At 45.4% G+C, this 18,117-nt stretch overlaps 1 long non-coding RNA gene across 1 annotated transcript; it reads right to left on the reverse strand.

The window, feature by feature from the left end:
• Nucleotides 1-672: 672 nt before the first annotated feature.
• LOC147710666 (uncharacterized) lies at nt 673-6,254 on the reverse strand. Its single transcript, XR_015295644.1, has 5 exons — nt 6,189-6,254; nt 4,600-4,647; nt 3,239-3,304; nt 2,026-2,073; nt 673-738 (listed from the first exon to the last, which is right to left on the reverse strand). It is a non-coding gene; the product is annotated as an uncharacterized LOC147710666 (long non-coding RNA).
• Nucleotides 6,255-18,117: the final 11,863 nt, after the last annotated feature.

Below are 18,117 nucleotides of genomic sequence, written 5' to 3' on the forward strand. Positions count from 1 at the left end.
GTCTGGGAATCCTATTGCTAATTCATGTTTCTGTTACTTATTTTTGTGACTTTCCAAATGGGTGTGAAGGTGTAAGTTTGAGCACTGAACACCAATATTAACTCATTCCACATAATGAGGGCCAGTGAATATGCAAGTGTCCGGTTTTTCAGTCACGAAATACCCTGAAACTGGGTTTATGGAACAGCAAATACATATCCACAAATCACAAAACAGAAGCTCAGAGGATGACAATGTATTTGAAAGGCCACATGTAGAAAAAGACCAAAAATGACATTTGACAGATGGAACCTTTTATCTCAGGGTTGGACAGCACTGTGGGAGCAGTGGAAATACAGTGGATAAAGACTGGCCACACTACAGAATTGAGATGTAAATAGATAAATAAGACAAAGGGAATCGTCTGGGACAGGTTTTATTGTGTGTCAATGCCAATACACAAGGCAAAGGTCTCTATGTGCTCTGATTTGTGTGCCTCAGCAAAGCCTGGAAGGTCCATACAATGAAGAATTTAACAAAGAAACCAAGGGATCCAGTTCCTTGTCTGTGGTAGATGATGGTCAAAATGTGTCTCTACCTTTATCTTTGTGTGATAAGCTTTAGTGCCTCAGTGCCGAACATGATGTCTTTAAGATTTGCACAAATGCATTTCAACAGGCTGAATATGCTAACCTGTTTAATTGATGTTTCCTCAGTTTCTTGATCTGGTGTCTGGATGGCAATATCAGAAGAAGGTGACTGGGGGAAACAAAAAAGAAATACCCTTATCATTTACAACCGGACTCATTTAGTTGTGCTGCATATATCCACTTTACTTTCCAAATCCATCAAATTTGATCTGTGATGAATACTAGTTGTGTGAGGCCCTTGACCTCTTTTTCATTGGTGATAGAGACATGAGTGGAGGCCAAACAATAATTTTAAGAAATGGAGGTATGTCAATACCATTGCAAAGATTTAAATCCACGGATGGGAAATGGATAACTGTATGAGAACTCAAAGACTTGTCTTGGTATACAGTAGTTTTTGGAAATAGCAGATGTCATGGAAAGCTCATGAAAATCTCGAAAAAGTTTACAATACTATTGTATACCAACTGGGGATAAAGCGCAAAAGTGGTGAATCAGGAGTTACATGAAAAGGGAGAAGTATGGTATATAGAGGCAATGGAGGTAGGAGTTAGGGGGGTGAAAATATGCATGAATGACAGTAAATGACCTGTAGAGTGGCAATATGTAGCAAGGTGAACAGGCATGCAATTGTACTCAGTTTTTAAAAAATCCTCTCTGAGCCACTTATTCTACACCGAACTGGGAACATTGTTAGATTTTAGTATAAAAACAGTAAAAATATTAGAGACGTAACTGCTTACTATGCCCCTCATGGCCTTTTCCCTATCCACTACAGTTGGAGGCCGACTCTAATGGTAACAGAGATAGTCAGAAAGAGCTCTCCATGAAAGACAAACTATGGTAATTATTGAAATTTTTCTCAGGTGCAATTTTAGTCTCATCGAAGGAATGATTGCACATAGTCTAAGCACTGGCAGTTGCTTGGTGTAGCATTCCAACCCATCATTCTTGTGTCCACCATGCTAATACAGATTAAACCCAGTGATATGCAAAATAACGATTGGCTGAGACTCAGCCCGAGTAATTAACAATAGCTGAAAATAGTTCAAGCGTTCTATCCATCATTTTTTTGTATACTTCAGTATATAAATCGTTGTTGCAAATAACAGATTTCTAGAAAAGGATGCGGTGATAAAATAGACAAGTGTAGAGGTAGAGATTTGGAATTAAGAGCTAAAGCAGTCAGCTTCTATTAGGATGCGAAGAGGAAGAAAATGACCACGAATTGCATTGAATCGCTTTTTAACTGGAGATACTTAACAAAATGAACAATTCAATATATTAATTCAACTTTTGGGAAGTCTAAGCTGATGCAATTTAGTTTCAAAGAACTGGGAAATGTTTTAGACGGTTATCATAAGAGCAGTATATATTCGAGCATAAAACTACTTACTGTGTCCTCTGTGCCCTCTTCACCATCCACTGCACTAGGAGTCAGACTCTAAAGGCATAAGAAAAATTCAGAAAGAATTGTTATGAATGACAAACTATGAAAATTAATGTACAGTTTTCACAAGTGCAATCATAGTCTCCATAAAACACATGACTGCAGTGGCACCTTTATTTAGATAAGACCAGATCCATGTAAAAGTTGTGTAAAGTGGGATGAAAGGGGCTAAGAATGCATTTATGACAAAGTAATACAGCATTGTGACATGTAAAATCTAATTATTTTATCAACAACAAAAGCTTGAGCTAATTCCACATTTTTTAAATGGATTTGTATTATCATTTTTTGTCCAAACAGTAATCATTACACACTTTGATCGTTCATGTAGTCATCTTAAAATGTTCCAGTAGAATACACTCATGTCTTGTACATTTTTACGTTGAAACACTACTCATGCAAATGTCATAAAAAACTGTGGAAACACTATTTCTGTTTTGTGCACCCCAGTCTAAGCTATAAATTGTGTTAATAACTTAAATACAATGTCTGGGAATCCTATTGCTAATTCATGTTACTGTTACTTATTTTTGTGACTTTCCAAATGGGTGTGAAGGTGTAAGTTGGAGCACTGAACACCAATATTAACTCATTCCACATAATGAGGGCCAGTGAATATGCAAGTGTCCGGTTTTTCAGTCACGAAATACCCTGAAACTGGGTTTATGGAACAGCAAATACATATCCACAAATCACAAAACAGAAGCTCAGAGGATGACAATGTATTTGAAAGGCCACATGTAGAAAAAGACCAAAAATGACATTTGACAGATGGAACCTTTTATCTCAGGGTTGGACAGCACTGTGGGAGCAGTGGAAATACAGTGGATAAAGACTGGCCACACTACAGAATTGAGATGTAAATAGATAAATAAGACAAAGGGAATCGTCTGGGACAGGTTTTATTGTGTGTCAATGCCAATACACAAGGCAAAGGTCTCTATGTGCTCTGATTTGTGTGCCTCAGCAAAGCCTAGAAGGTCCATACAATGAAGAATTTAACAAAGAAACCAAGGGATCCAGTTCCTTGTCTGTGGTAGATGATGGTCAAAATGTGTCTCTACCTTTATCTTTGTGTGATAAGCTTTAGTGCCTCAGTGCCGAACATGATGTCTTTAAGATTTGCACAAATGCATTTCAACAGGCTGAATATGCTAACCTGTTTAATTGATGTTTCCTCAGTTTCTTGATCTGGTGTCTGGATGGCAATATCAGAAGAAGGTGACTGGGGGAAACAAAAAAGAAATACCCTTATCATTTACAACCGGACTCATTTAGTTGTGCTGCATATATCCACTTTACTTTCCAAATCCATCAAATTTGATCTGTGATGAATACTAGTTGTGTGAGGCCCTTGACCTCTTTTTCATTGGTGATAGAGACATGAGTGGAGGCCAAACAATAATTTTAAGAAATGGAGGTATGTCAATACCATTGCAAAGATTTAAATCCACGGATGGGAAATGGATAACTGTATGAGAACTCAAAGACTTGTCTTGGTATACAGTAGTTTTTGGAAATAGCAGATGTCATGGAAAGCTCATGAAAATCTCGAAAAAGTTTACAATACTATTGTATACCAACTGGGGATAAAGCGCAAAAGTGGTGAATCAGGGGTTACATGAAAAGGGAGAAGTATGGTATATAGAGGCAATGGAGGTAGGAGTTAGGGGGGTGAAAATATGCATGAATGACAGTAAATGACCTGTAGAGTGGCAATATGTAGCAAGGTGAACAGGCATGCAATTGTACTCAGTTTTTAAAAAATCCTCTCTGAGCCACTTATTCTACACGGAACTGGGAACATTGTTAGATTTTAGTATAAAAACAGTAAAAATATTAGAGACGTAACTGCTTACTATGCCCCTCATGGCCTTTTCCCTATCCACTACAGTTGGAGGCCGACTCTAATGGTAACAGAGATAGTCAGAAAGAGCTCTCCATGAAAGACAAACTATGGTAATTATTGAAATTTTTCTCAGGTGCAATTTTAGTCTCATCGAAGGAATGATTGCACATAGTCTAAGCACTGGCAGTTGCTTGGTGTAGCATTCCAACCCATCATTCTTGTGTCCACCATGCTAATACAGATTAAACCCAGTGATATGCAAAATAACGATTGGCTGAGACTCAGCCCGAGTAATTAACAATAGCTGAAAATAGTTCAAGCGTTCTATCCATCATTTTTTTGTATACTTCAGTATATAAATCGTTGTTGAAAATAACAGATTTCTAGAAAAGGATGCGGTGATAAAATAGACAAGTGTAGAGGTAGAGATTGAGAGATTTGGAATTAAGAGCTAAAGCAGTCAGCTTCTATTAGGATGCGAAGAGGAAGAAAATGACCACGAATTGCATTGAATCGCTTTTTAACTGGAGATACTTCACAAAATGAACAATTCAATATATTAATTCAACTTTTGGGAAGTCTAAGCTGATGCAATTTAGTTTCAAAGAACTGGGAAATGTTTTAGACGGTTATCATAAGAGCGGTATATATTCGAGCATAAAACTACTTACTGTGTCCTCTGTGCCCTCTTCACCATCCACTGCACTAGGAGTCAGACTCTAAAGGCATAAGAAAAATTCAGAAAGAATTGTTATGAATGACAAACTATGAAAATTAATGTACAGTTTTCACAAGTGCAATCATAGTCTCCATAAAACACATGACTGCAGTGGCACCTTTATTTAGATAAGGCCAGATCCACGTAAAAGTTGTGTAAAGTGTGATGAAAGGGGCTAAGAATGCATTTATGACAAAGTAATACAGCATTGTGACATGTAAAATCTAATTCTTTTATCAACAACAAAAGCTTGAGCTAATTCCACATTTTTTAAATGGATTTGTATTATCATTTTTTGTCCAAACAGTAATCATTACACGCTTTGATCGTTCTTGTAGTCATCTTAAAATGTTCCAGTAGAATACACTCATGTCTTGTACATTTTTACGTTGAAACACTACTCATGCAAATTTCATAAAAAATTGTGGAAACACTATTTCTGTTTTGTGCACCCCAGTCTAAGCTATAAATTGTGTTAATAACTTAAATACAATGTCTGGGAATCCTATTGCTAATTCATGTTTCTGTTACTTATTTTTGTGACTTTCCAAATGGGTGTGAAGGTGTAAGTTTGAGCACTGAACACCAATATTAACTCATTCCACATAATGAGGGCTAGTGAATATGCAAGTGTCCGGTTTTTCAGTCACGAAATACCCTGAAACTGGGTTTATGTAAATGTATGAAGCTTATATAGCGCATGACTTACCCTGGGGCATCTCCGCGCTTGCTTAGGGAACCCGTCCTGGTATTCCCCCTGTGAGATAACCCTGGCAGGGTATCCACAAGGTGAAAGCCAGGCATCCCACCGCGAGGGGCCGATGTGGAGATTAAGCAAGCTATTGCCCAGAGTCGCAGAGTGTGAACGCGTGAGTCGAGAAGGCACCGGAGCAAGAATTAACGAGTCCTTGGAATTATTGAGCCCAAGACCCGCCGAAGCGGGGAATTGAACCCTGGTCCAGGGCCGAACTCAAGCTCCAGGTCTGCCGCCTCTAACCCCTGAGACACACTTCTCCTCTAACCCCTGAGCCACACTTCTCCAGGGTTTATGGAACAGCAAATACATATCCACAAATCATAGAACAGAAGCTCAGAGGATGACAATGTATTTGAAAGGCCACATGTAGAAAAAGACCAAAAATGACATTTGACAGATGGAACCTTTTATCTCAGGGTTGGACAGCACTGTAGGAGCAGTAGAAATACAGTGGATAAAGACTGGCCACACTACAGAATTGAGATGTAAATAGATAAATAAGACAAAGGGAATCGTCTGGGACAGGTTTTATTGTGTGTCAATGCCAATGCACAAGGCAAAGGTCTCTATGTGCTCTGATTTGTGTGCCTCAGCAAAGCCTAGAAGGTCCATACAATGAAGAATTTAACAAAGAAACCAAGGGATCCAGTTCCTTGTCTGTGGTAGATGATGGTCAAAATGTGTCTCTACCTCTATCTTTGTGTGATAAGCTTTAGTGCCTCAGTGCCGAACATGATGTCTTTAAGATTTGCACAAATGCATTTCAACAGGCTGAATATGCTAACCTGTTTAATTGATGTTTCCTCAGTTTCTTGATATGGTGTCTGGATGGCAATATCAGAAGAAGGTGACTGGGGGAAACAAAAAAGAAATACCCTTATCATTTACAACCGGACTCATTTAGGTGTGCTGCATATATCCACTTTACTTTCCAAAACCATCAAATTTGATCTGTGATGAATACTAGTTGTGTGAGGCCCTTGACCTCTTTTTCATTGGTGATAGAGACATGAGTGGAGGCCAAACAATAATTTTAAGAAATGGAGGTATGTCAATACCATTGCAAAGATTTAAATCCACGGATGGGAAATGGATAACTGTATGGGAACTCAACGACTTGTCTTGGTATAAAGTAGTTTTTGAAAATAGCAGATGTCATGGAAAGCTAATGAAAATCTCGAAAACGTTTACAATACTATTGTATACCAACTGGGGATAAAGCGCAAAAGTGGTGAATCAGGGGTTACATGAAAAGGGAGAAGTATGGTATATAGAGGTAATGGAGTTAGGAGTTAGGGGGGTGAAAATATGCATGAATGACAGTGAATGACCTGTAGAGTGGCAATATGTAACAAGGTGAATAGGCATGCAATTGTACTCAGTTTTAAAAAAATCCTCTCTGAGCCACTTATTCTACACCGAACTGGGAACATTGTTAGATTTTAGTATAAAAACAGTATAAATATTAGAGAAGTAACTGCTTACTATGCCTCTCATGGCCTTTTCCCTATCCACTACAGTTGGAGGCCGACTCTAATGGTAACAGAGATAGTCAGAAAGAGCTCTCCATGAAAGACAAACTATGGTAATTATTGAAATTTTTCTCAGGTGCAATTTTAGTCTTATCGAAGGAATGATTGCAATTAGTCTAACCACTGGCAGTCGCTTGGTGTAGCATTCCAAACCATCATTCTTGTGTCCACCATGCTAATACAGATTAAACCCAGTGATATGCAAAATAACGATTGGCTGAGACTCAGCCCCGAGTAATTAACAATAGCTGAAATTAGTTCAAGCGTTCTATCCATCATTTTTTTGTATACTTCAGTATATAAATCGTTGTTGAAAATAACAGATTTCTAGAAAAGGATGCGTTGATAAAATAGACAAGTGTAGAGGTAGAGATTGAGAGATTTGGAATTAAGAGCTAAAACAGTCAGCTTCTATTAGGATGCGAAGAGGAAGAAAATGACCACGAATTGCATTGAATTGCTTTTTAACTGGAGATACTTAACAAAATGAACAATTCTATATATTAATTCTACTTTTAGGAAGTCTAAGCTGATGCAATTTAGTTTCAAAGAACTCGGAAATGTTTTAGACGGTTATCATAAGAGCAGTATATATTCGAGCATAAAACTACTTACTGTGTCCTTTGTGCCCTCTTCACCATCCACTGCACTAGGAGGCAGACTCTAAAGGCATAAGAAAAAGTCAGAAAGAATTGTTATGAATGACAAACTATGAAAATTAATGTACAGTTTTCACAAGTGGAATCATAGTCTCCATAAAACACATGACTGCAGTGACACCTTTATTTATATAAGGCCAGATCCACAAAAAATTGGTGTAAAGTGTGATGAAAGGGGCTAAGACTGCATTTATGACAAAGTAATACAGCATTGCAACATGTAAAATCAAATTCTTTTATCAACAACAAAAGCTTAGGCTAATTCCACATTTTTTAAATGGATTTGTATTATCATTTTCTGTCCAAACAGTAATCATTACACGCTTTGATCGTTCATGTAGTCATCTTAAAATGTTCCAGTAGAATACACTCATGTCTTGTACATTTTTACGTTGAAACACTACTCATGCAAATGTCAAAAAAAACTGTGGAAACACTATTTCTGTTTTGTGCACCCCAGTCTAAGCTATAAATTGTGTTAATACCTTAAATACAATGTCTGGGAATCCTATTGCTAATTCAGGTTACTGTTACTTATTTTTGTGACTTTCAAAATGGATATGAAGGTGTAACTATGAGCACTGAACACCAATATTAACTCATTCCACATAGTGAGGGCCAGTGAATATGGAAGTGTCCGGTTTTTCAGTCAAAAAATACCCTGAAACTGGGTTTATGGAACAGCAAATACAGATCCACAAATCATAGAACAGCAGCTCAGAGGATGACAATGTATTTGAAAGGCCACATGTAGAAAAAGACGAAAAATAACATTTGACAGATGGAACCTTTTATCTCAGGGTTGGATTGCACTGTGGGAGCAGTAGTGAAACAGTGGATAAAAACTGGCCACACCACAGCATTGAGATGTAAATAGATAAATAAGACAAATGGAATAGTCTGGGACAGTTTTTATTGTGTGTCAAAGCCAATACATAAGCCAAATGTCTCTATGTGCTCTGAATTGTGTGCCTCAGCAAAGCCTAGAAGGTCCATACAATGAAGAATTTAACAAAGAAACCAAGGGATCCAGTTCCTTGTCTGTGGTAGATGATGGTCAAAATGTGTCTCTACCTATCTTTGTGTGATAAGCTTTAGTGCCTCAGTGCCGAACATGATGTCTTTAGGATTTGCACAAATGCATTTCAACAGGCTGAATATGCTAACTTGTTTAATTGATGTTTCCTCAGTTTCTTGATCTGGTGTCTGGATGGCAATATCAGAAGAAGGTGACTGGGGGAAACAAAAAAGAAATACCCCTAACATTTACAACCCGACTCATTTAGGTGTGCTGCTTATATCCACTTTACTTTCCAAATCCATCAAATTTGATCTGTGATGAATACTAGTTGTGTGAGGCCCTTGACCTCTTTTTCATTGGTGATAGAGACATGAGTGGAGGCCAAACAATAATTTTAAGAAATGGAGGTATGTCAATACTATTGCAAAGATTTAATTCCACTGATGGGAAATGGATAACTGTATGAGATTTCAAAGACTTGTCTTGGTATACAGTAGTTTTTGAAAATAGCAGATGTCATGGAAAGCTCATGAAAATCTCGAAAAAGTTTACAATACTATTGTATACCAACTGGGGATAAAGCGCAAAAGTGGTGAATCAGGGGTTACGTGAAAGGGGAGAAGTATGGTATATAGAGGTAAAGGAGTTAGGAGTCAGGGGGAGTTAGGGGGGTGAAAATATGCATGAATGACAGTGAATGACCTGTAGAGTGGCAATATGTAGCAAGGTGAACAGGCATGCAATTGTACTCAGTTTTAAAAAAAATCCTCTCTGAGCCACTTATTCTACACCGAACTGGGAACATTGTTAGATTTTAGTATAAAAACAGTATATATATTAGAGAAGTAACTGCTTACTATGCCCCTCATGGCCTTTTCCCTATCCACTACAGTTGGAGGCCGACTCTAATGGTAGCAGAGATAGTCAGAAAGAGCTCTCCATGAAAGACAAACTATGGTAATTATTGAAATTTTGCTCAGGTGCAATTTTAGTCTCATCGAAGGAATGATTGCACATAGTCTAAGCACTGGCAGTCGCTTGGTGTAGCATTCCAACCCATCATTCTTGTGTCCACCATGCTAATACAGATTAAACCCAGTGATATGCAAAATAACGATTGGCTGAGACTCAGCCCCGAGTAATTAACAATAGCTGAAATTAGATCAAGCGTTCTATCCATCATTTTTTTATATACTTCAGTATATAAATCGTTGTTGAAAATAACAGATTTTTAGAAAAGGATGCGGTGATAAAATAGACAAGTGTAGAGGTAGAGATTGAGAGATTTGGAATTAAGAGCTAAAGCAGTCAGCTTCTATTAGGATGCGAAGAGGAAGAAAATGACCACGAATTGCATTGAATCGCTTTTTAACTGGAGATACTTAACAAAATGAACAATTCTATATATTAATTCTACGGTTTTTTTTTTTCAAAACCGTTTTTATTATGAGTTCAAGCAAGGTTCAGTACAGCCCTCCACAGTCAGGAGGAGACTGTCAGCGATAGATACGAAAAGATACAACATTGATATAGCATTGAACCCAGTGTTATAGAGCGAGATATTCCTAACTACCCCCACCCTCCCAACCCCAAAAACTCCCGCCAACCCCTCCCGCAACTACCCACCCCTTATCCCACCCTAACCCGGTGCACGTGATCATAGTTCAGCAATATGAGATGACATACAGAGAAGGAGCCGGCCAGTAGCCTAGGGCGTGGGATCAAGATCCAGCGGCAATGCATCGTCAATGTCCAGGGGGGGGTCGAGGGTTAGACCCCTGTAGTCCGCCCACCGTTTCCACATTTTGAAATGTTTACGGGGGCACCCCCGAGCTTCGAAAACAGGCTGCTCCAGGCCCATGAGGAAGTCCAGGCCCGCCTTCCAGGCACTGAGTGGGGGGGCGCGCTCGCTCTTTCAGGCCTGCGCTAGATCTCTCTTTGCAACCACAAGTCCCAGCAACAACAAATGGCGCTTGTAAACATTGCCCCCAATGTCTTCTAGAACATGAAGCAGGCCCAATCTAGGGGTACGGGGCAGGTCCCACCCCAGCACCTCAGACAGACAGTCCCACACCCCGGCCCAGAATCGAGCCAACCTCACACAGGACCACACAGTATGGAAAAGGGTGCCCCGTTCAGAACCACACCGCAGGCACTCCGGAGTTGCAATAAGTCCCTCCCGCTACAAACGGTCCCTAGTGAAATAAGCTCGGTGGAGGTACTTGAACTGGATGAAGCGGAGGCGGATAGCTATCGCAGCGCCACGGGGAGATTCAAGGGCCTCGCGCCAGTCATCCTCACCAAGGGGACCAACATCTTTCTCCCACGAGGCCTTCAATGTCGAGAGCGAGGGAGAGCAGTGTGTGACCAAAGAACGGTAAATCTGGGAGACCTTCTTGTCACCCAAGTCTCCCATAAAGAGTTTCGCCTCAATGGGACTGAAGTCAGGGAGCTGCTCCAAACCCACCAGGCTAGGAGTAAGAGCGTGGCGAAATTGGAGGTAGCGGAAGAATTGGGACCTGGGCATGTTGAATTCAGAGCTGAGGTCTTGAAAGGATTTAAGGGTAGTGCCAGAGAGGACATGTCCGAGGGAGGATATCCCGATCGCGTCCCAGCCGTCGAACCCCCGCAAAGATGCCAATGCCGGGAGCAAGCCATTGCGCCATAACGGAGTCTCTGCCGTCAGCCTACCCCACCAACCCATACGGTGTAGGGCCCGCCGCCAGACCGCGAAAACCACCTGGGTGACCCTGGGAAGCAGTCGCCTCCGTCTGGCCGAGTACAGCAATGTGTGGAGGGAGGCGTCGCCCATCAGAGAATGTTCCAAGGCATAGGCCGGGTCACCGCGGTCCCCATACCACCATTCGTTAAGCACGAGAAGATGGGAAGCCTGATAGTAGGACAAAATGTCCACCGTTGCCAAGCCGCCGCAGTATGTAGAGAGGAAGCATGTGCGGAGCGCCACCCTGGAGGCACCCCCAGCCCACAGAAACCGGCCCAGCACAGAGTCGACACTGCGGAACCACTGCGGATCAATCGAAAAGGGGTGATTCTGTAGTTGGTATAGGAGACGAGGTAAGGCGACCATCTTAAAGATGGCCGACCGGCCGTAGATGTTAAGAGGCATACGTGTCCATGTCTTGATGTCCATTTGGACCCGGTCCCACACCGGCTGGATGTTCCGGTTCCATGCCACTGTAGGCGAAGCAGAGAGGAAAACCCCTAGGTACACCACACCCTCCACGGCCACTTGAAGGGATGCAGCCCAAGGACAGTCCACCGCGCCACCCCCTAGTACCCATAAGGTCGACTTGCGCGGGTTTAGGAACAGCCCCGACGCCCGGCCAAAGTCCTGCATCAGTTCCAGGACACGAGGGCCCGTACGTTGCAGGCCTGTCATGAAGAACAGCACGTCGTCCGCATATAAAGCTATGCGGTCCGAGTGATCAGCACCCCATACAAAGCCACGGTAAAGCGCGTCCTGGCGTACCCTGGCGGCCAGCGGCTCCATGGCCAGCGCAAAAAGGTATGGGGAGAGCGGACACCCCTGACGCGTGCCCCTGGTTACCGGAAACCGTGCCGAAGCCGCTCCCGAGACACGTACCGAGGCCGTGACTTCAGTACAGAGTAGCCGGACATAAGAGATGAAGACTGGGCCGAGGTTCAGCAGCGGTAGTAGGGTAAAAAGAAAGGTCCAGCTGACCGAATCAAAGGCACTGTCGATGTCGGCCAGTAGTAGCGCCGCCTGATCCTCCGAAGACCCAACCGCCTCTATCGCCGCCTGCGCCCGCCGTATATTGTGTCTCGTAGCCCGGCGCGGCATAAAGCCTGCCTGATCAGGGTGAACAAGGGCTGAAATATGTGGAAGCAATCGGTTCGCGAGCGCCTTGGCCAGGAGCTTGGCTTCGAAGTTGATAAGGGAGATGGGGCGATAAGACTCAGGGCGATCCGGGGGCCTACCCGGCTTCAGGAACACCACGATTTCGGCATGACGCCAATCCGGTGGGAGGCGGCCATGTTCTCGCGCCTGCTCCAGGGCACGCAAATAATGCGGCCCGAGCTGTAGATGGAATTTTTTGTAGAACTCGCTGGGGAATCCGCTAGGCCCCGGCGCCTTGCCCACATTAAGTTGACCCAACGCGTCCCCCAGCTCCTCAGCCGTCAACGGAAGATCCAGGGCATCGCGCACCTCATCCGACACCGCAGAAGGGGGAACCGAGGCGAGATAATCAGCAATATCAGCAGGGGAGAGAGTCTCCCGGGAGGCACATTGACGCCCATAATAAAGCGCAAAGCTTGTGGCAAGAGTAGCTGGGTCAGTGATCGCCACTCCGGCGCCATCAACGAGGCCCGGCAGTGTAAGAGGCTGCAAAGTCTGTTGACAAAACCTATGGAGCATGGTGCACGACTTGTCGCCCCACTGGTACACCCGGCTACGGGTGGCCAGCCATGCCTGTCGAGCCTCCTCCAGCAAGACCGAGGAGTAAGACTGCTGCGCCTGCAGGAGCAGCCGCAGTGCGACATCATCAGGCGCCTCTCTGTGGTGAGCTTCAAGGTCTTCCACCCGCCCCGCCGCAGCAACAATGCTCTCCAGCCGAGTCCGGCGGGCGGAGGCACACCAGGCAATGTCTACACCCCGCAGGGTGGGCTTCATGGCCTCCCAGACAGTCACTGCGTCCACACCCACGGCAAGGTTGTCCCGCCAATACTGGGCAATCGCGCCACGGAGATGTTGGGAGTAGTCAGGGCGCTGCAGGTGCCACGTGGACATCCGCCATCTGAAGGGTTGGCGTGCCTTGTGCAGATCAATTTGGACCGCCACAGGGGAGTGATCAGAGAGCCCGCGACTCCCTATCGCAGCCCCCCGTACCCTAGCAAGGAAGGCCCTCGGAACAAACACGCAATCCAGGCGCGAAAGGGAGCCATGGACAGCCGAGACATAAGTGTACTCTCGCCGCTCTGCATGCAAGTGCCTCCACACATCCGCCCATCCCAGGCCATCAATCATAGCCCTAGCCGCGTAGGGGGGGGACACATGCGCCACCCCGGGCCTTCTCTGCCGGTCCAATGCCACATCCACTACATCGTTCCAGTCGCCACCAATCACAGCCAGAGAGTGGGGGAGTTCAGTCCATAGTGCAAACAACTGTTCAGCCAAAGCCCACTGCAAAGGGGGGGAGCATACACACAGCCAAATACCACAGGCTCCGCACCAATCTTCCCTTGAACAAACACAAAGCGCCCCTGGGGATCGAGCCATTGACGCTCATGAGTGTATGCCAGCCGCCTGTGAATAAGAATGGCCACCCCCCTGGAGCCCCTAGTAAAGCCAGCGTGAAACACCTGGTGGAAGCCAAAGCGCTGCAGGCTCAGAGCCTTTGTACCTAGTATGTGTGTTTCTTGAAGAAGGAGCACATCCGCCAGGTCCCTCTTAGCCCAGCGGAGCACAGCCCCCCGTTTAATCTTGTCCAAGAGACCCCGGACATTCCAGCTAAGAACATGCATGGAAGCGCTCGAAGGCGCTAAACGTGGGACATCAACCATCAGCACAACGTACCAAGCCCCACAATCCCGGGCCCCCGGCCCAGGCCCCAGACCCCACTGTTGCAAAATTCAGAAAGACCACGTGCACCCCACAAAACAGAGCCCCGCTACCCACAACCCCGGAAGAACAAACCCCTCCAATCAGCCACCCAACAACCCAAGACCCCCCACCGCAATACCTCAAGAAACGATGAAGTATCTGTCGCGGCATGCGGTACTTCAGGCCCAGAACATAGCCCCGAAATGCATGCATGCCAATGGATTCCAAATAACCCCCCTACCACCAACCAAGCACACTCCCAACACACCCCCCAACCCCAACAGGAGGAGGCAGCCCCTAGAATCCACCCCAACCCCCCCCCCGAATAAGGCACAAGCAAGAGAAAAACAGTGCATGGTAAAGAGCATCAGTTCACTTAGTCCCAAGCAGTAGTCAAAGAGTCATGTTATACTGCACCAGGTTACGCCTGAACCGCCAACTGGCAGGCGACCGCCGCAGTGGACGGCCACAGAAGAAAAGCAAGGATCCAAATGTCGGCGAACAGCTGTCAGGGCCCCCTGCCAGAGTTGTCCGTCTCCGGCTGCGTGTCTCCCAAGAGGGGGTCACGAGACAGGGACCTCCGCCTCAAACGAGACTTGCGGTGCCGCTTCCCTTTGTTCGGGTGGTCGCTCCGCTCCTGGGAAGAACTGCGTGAGGAGCCGGAGTGCAGCCCCGGTTGGACATGTGGTCGAATCTGGACCGCCTCGTCGGTCCAGGCGAAGACAGCCTCCGGAGAGTCAAAGAAGTGGGTCCTCGAATTAAAAATCACACGGAGGCGGGCCGGGTAGAGCAGCGAGTACTGGATCTTCAGGCCCCGCAGCTTGGCCTTGGCCGCCAGAAAGGAGTATCTCTGCTGCTGGACTAGCTTAGTATAGTCCGGAAAGATCATGATTTTACAGTTATCGAACATCAGGGTATCTTTGAGTCGAGCCTCCCGGAGGATAACGTCCCTGTCGTGGTAGTTGAGGATCGGAGCAATGATCGGGCGAGGCCGCTCCCCAGTCGGCGGCTTTTGAGACAGGGCACGGTGGGCGCGCTCCACCACGAAGCAGCGCGACAGGGTATCTAGGGGTAACCAACTCTCCAGCCACCGGGATAGGAAAACATCCATGTGCCCCTTCTCGCAGTCCTCCGGAAAGCCGACAAAGCGCAGATTATTCCGCCGTGCCCGTCCTTCGGCATCCTCCACCCGGAGCGCCAGGCCCCGCTGCGTCTGCTCCAAGTCGGCGACCCTCTTCTTCAGGGTGCCGACGTCGCCCTCCACCGTCGTGACCCTGGTCTCTGCCTCCGTGATGCGAGCGACCGCGTTGCGAAGGTCCTGGCGCAACAGCATAACATCGGCGCCCACCGCTCCAATCTTCGCATCTACCATATCACGAGACTGCGTGATGGCCGTCAGCAGTGCTGCATTGTCCGGGCCTGCGGTCTGACTCCCTCCAGCTGCCCCGGCACTACCCCCGGGGCCGGTGAATTTGTCTATGGGTCCCTTTGAGGCGGCAGGGCCACCTTTGCCTTTCGTCATGGCCGCCGCCGGGGTAGTCCGGTGATAGACACTCGCTGCGGGTCACCCCGCTGAAACAGGCAGCGGGCAGGGTCTTGGGCCTCCGGGGCACAACCAGTCCGCCCCCAGCCCGTCGGGATATGGGCCAGAGCCACAGGAAGGGCACCTCACCAGGGCGCGGGCACCACAAGGCAGGAGCCCAGGGCAGAATCGCCGGATTGGCGCCTCCAGTCCGTCCACTCCAGGCAGCGCCGCAGACCCCTCGAGTCCGTAAGGGCAGGCCCGTCAGGATGGACTCAGGTCCGTGTAATCGATTCGTCGGTGCACCACTCCACTGGATGCGACCAACGGGCCCTCCGTCCCACTGCTCCAGTGACTCCACCCCAATGGCGCGGGCGGGGATGAATGGCGCCTAGTCGGCGGCCAGGAACCTCCGGCGGGCAGGACAAAAAAATCGAGGCCCCGGCTCACCACGCGGCAAGTAGGCCCAGCACGCCCGGAGTCCAACGGCCGTGCCAGCAAGGGTCCAGGGCTCCAACAACCACACCACCGTGTTCCGCCGGGCTCCAGCAATCTCCTGCACTAGTAGGGATGAGGGAAGAGGGTGTAGGGCAAGGATAAATTAGCGGATAAGGATCGGGCTGGCAGGAGCTCTACAGAGCCGCGTCCGCCATCTTCGCCCTCGAAGCCACGCCCCTTATTAATTCTACTTTTAGGAAGTTTAAGCTGATGCAATTTAGTTTCAAAGAACTGGGAAATGTTTTAGACGGTTATCATAAGAGCAGTATGTATTCGAGCATAAAACTACTTACTGTGTCCTTTGTGCCCTCTTCACCATCCACTGCACTAGGAGGCAGACTCTAAAGGCATAAGAAAAAGTCAGAAAGAATTGTTATGAATGACAAACTATGAAAAATTAATGTACAGTTTTCACAAGTGCAATCATAGTCTCCATAAAACACATGACTGCAGTGGCACCTTTATTTAACCTCATAGATGCTATTACACATTCCTCCCCAGTGCTGCGCTGTTCATTGGAACTAGTGCTGAATGGACGTCCAATGGTCGTGCGCAGCACTGGGGAGGTAGTGCTGCCGTCTGCCAATGCACTGAGGCAGCACTTAAGGGGTTAGATAAGGCCAGATCCACGTAAAAGTTGTGTAAAGTGTGATGAAAGGGGCTAAGACTGCATTTATGACAAAGTAATACAGCATTGTGACATGTAAAATCTAATTCTTTTATCAACAACAAAAGCTTGAGCTAATTCCACATTTTTTAAATGGATTTGTATTATCATTTTTTGTCCAAACAGTAATCATTACACGCTTTGATCGTTCATGTAGTCATCTTAAAGTGTTCCAGTAGAATACACTCATGTCTTGTGGAAACACTATTTCTGTTTTGTGCACCCCAGTCTAAGCTATAAATTGTGTTAATACCTTAAATACAATGTCTGGGAATCCTATTGCTAATTCAGGTTACTGTTACTTATTTTTGTGACTTTCAAAATGGATATGAAGGTGTAACTATGAGCACTGAACACCAATATTAACTCATTCCACATAGTGAGGGCCAGTGAATATGGAAGTGTCCGGTTTTTCAGTCAAAAAATACCCTGAAACTGGGTTTATGGAACAGCAAATACATATCCACAAATCATAGAACAGCAGCTCAGAGGATGACAATGTATTTGAAAGGCCACATGTAGAAAAAGACCAAAAATGACATTTGACAGATGGAACATTTTATCTCAGGGTTGGACTGCACTGTGGGAGCAGTAGTGAAACAGTGGATAAAGACTGGCCACACTACAGAATTGAGATGTAAATAGATAAATAAGACAATTAGGGAATAGTCAGGTACAGGTTTTATTGTGTGTCAATGCCAATACATAAGGCAAATGTCTCTATGTCCTCTGAATTGTGTGCCTCAGCAAAGCCTAGAAGGTCCATAGAATAAAGAATTTAACAAAGAAACCAAGGGATCCAGTTCCTTATCTGTGGTAGATGATGGTCAAAATATGTCTCTACTTCTATCTTTGTGTGATAAGCTTTAGTGCCTCAGTGCCGAACATGATGTTTTTAAGATTTGCACAAATGCATTTCAACAGGCTGAATATGCTAACCTGTTTAATTGATGTTTCCTCAGTTTCTTGATCTGGTGTCTGGATGGCAATATCAGAAGAAGGTGACTGGGGGAAACAAAAAAGAAATACCCCTAACATTTACAACCCGACTCATTTAGGTGTGCTGCTTATATCCACTTTACTTTCCAAATCCATCAAATTTGATCTGTGATGAATACTAGTTGTGTGAGGCCCTTGACCTCTTTTTCATTGGTGATAGAGACATGAGTGGAGGCCAAACAATAATTTTAAGAAATGGAGGTATGTCAATACCATTGCAAAGATTTAATTC

Source organism: Lissotriton vulgaris, chromosome 5, assembly GCF_964263255.1.
Source record: "Lissotriton vulgaris chromosome 5, aLisVul1.2, whole genome shotgun sequence".
NCBI lineage: Eukaryota > Metazoa > Chordata > Amphibia > Caudata > Salamandridae > Lissotriton > Lissotriton vulgaris.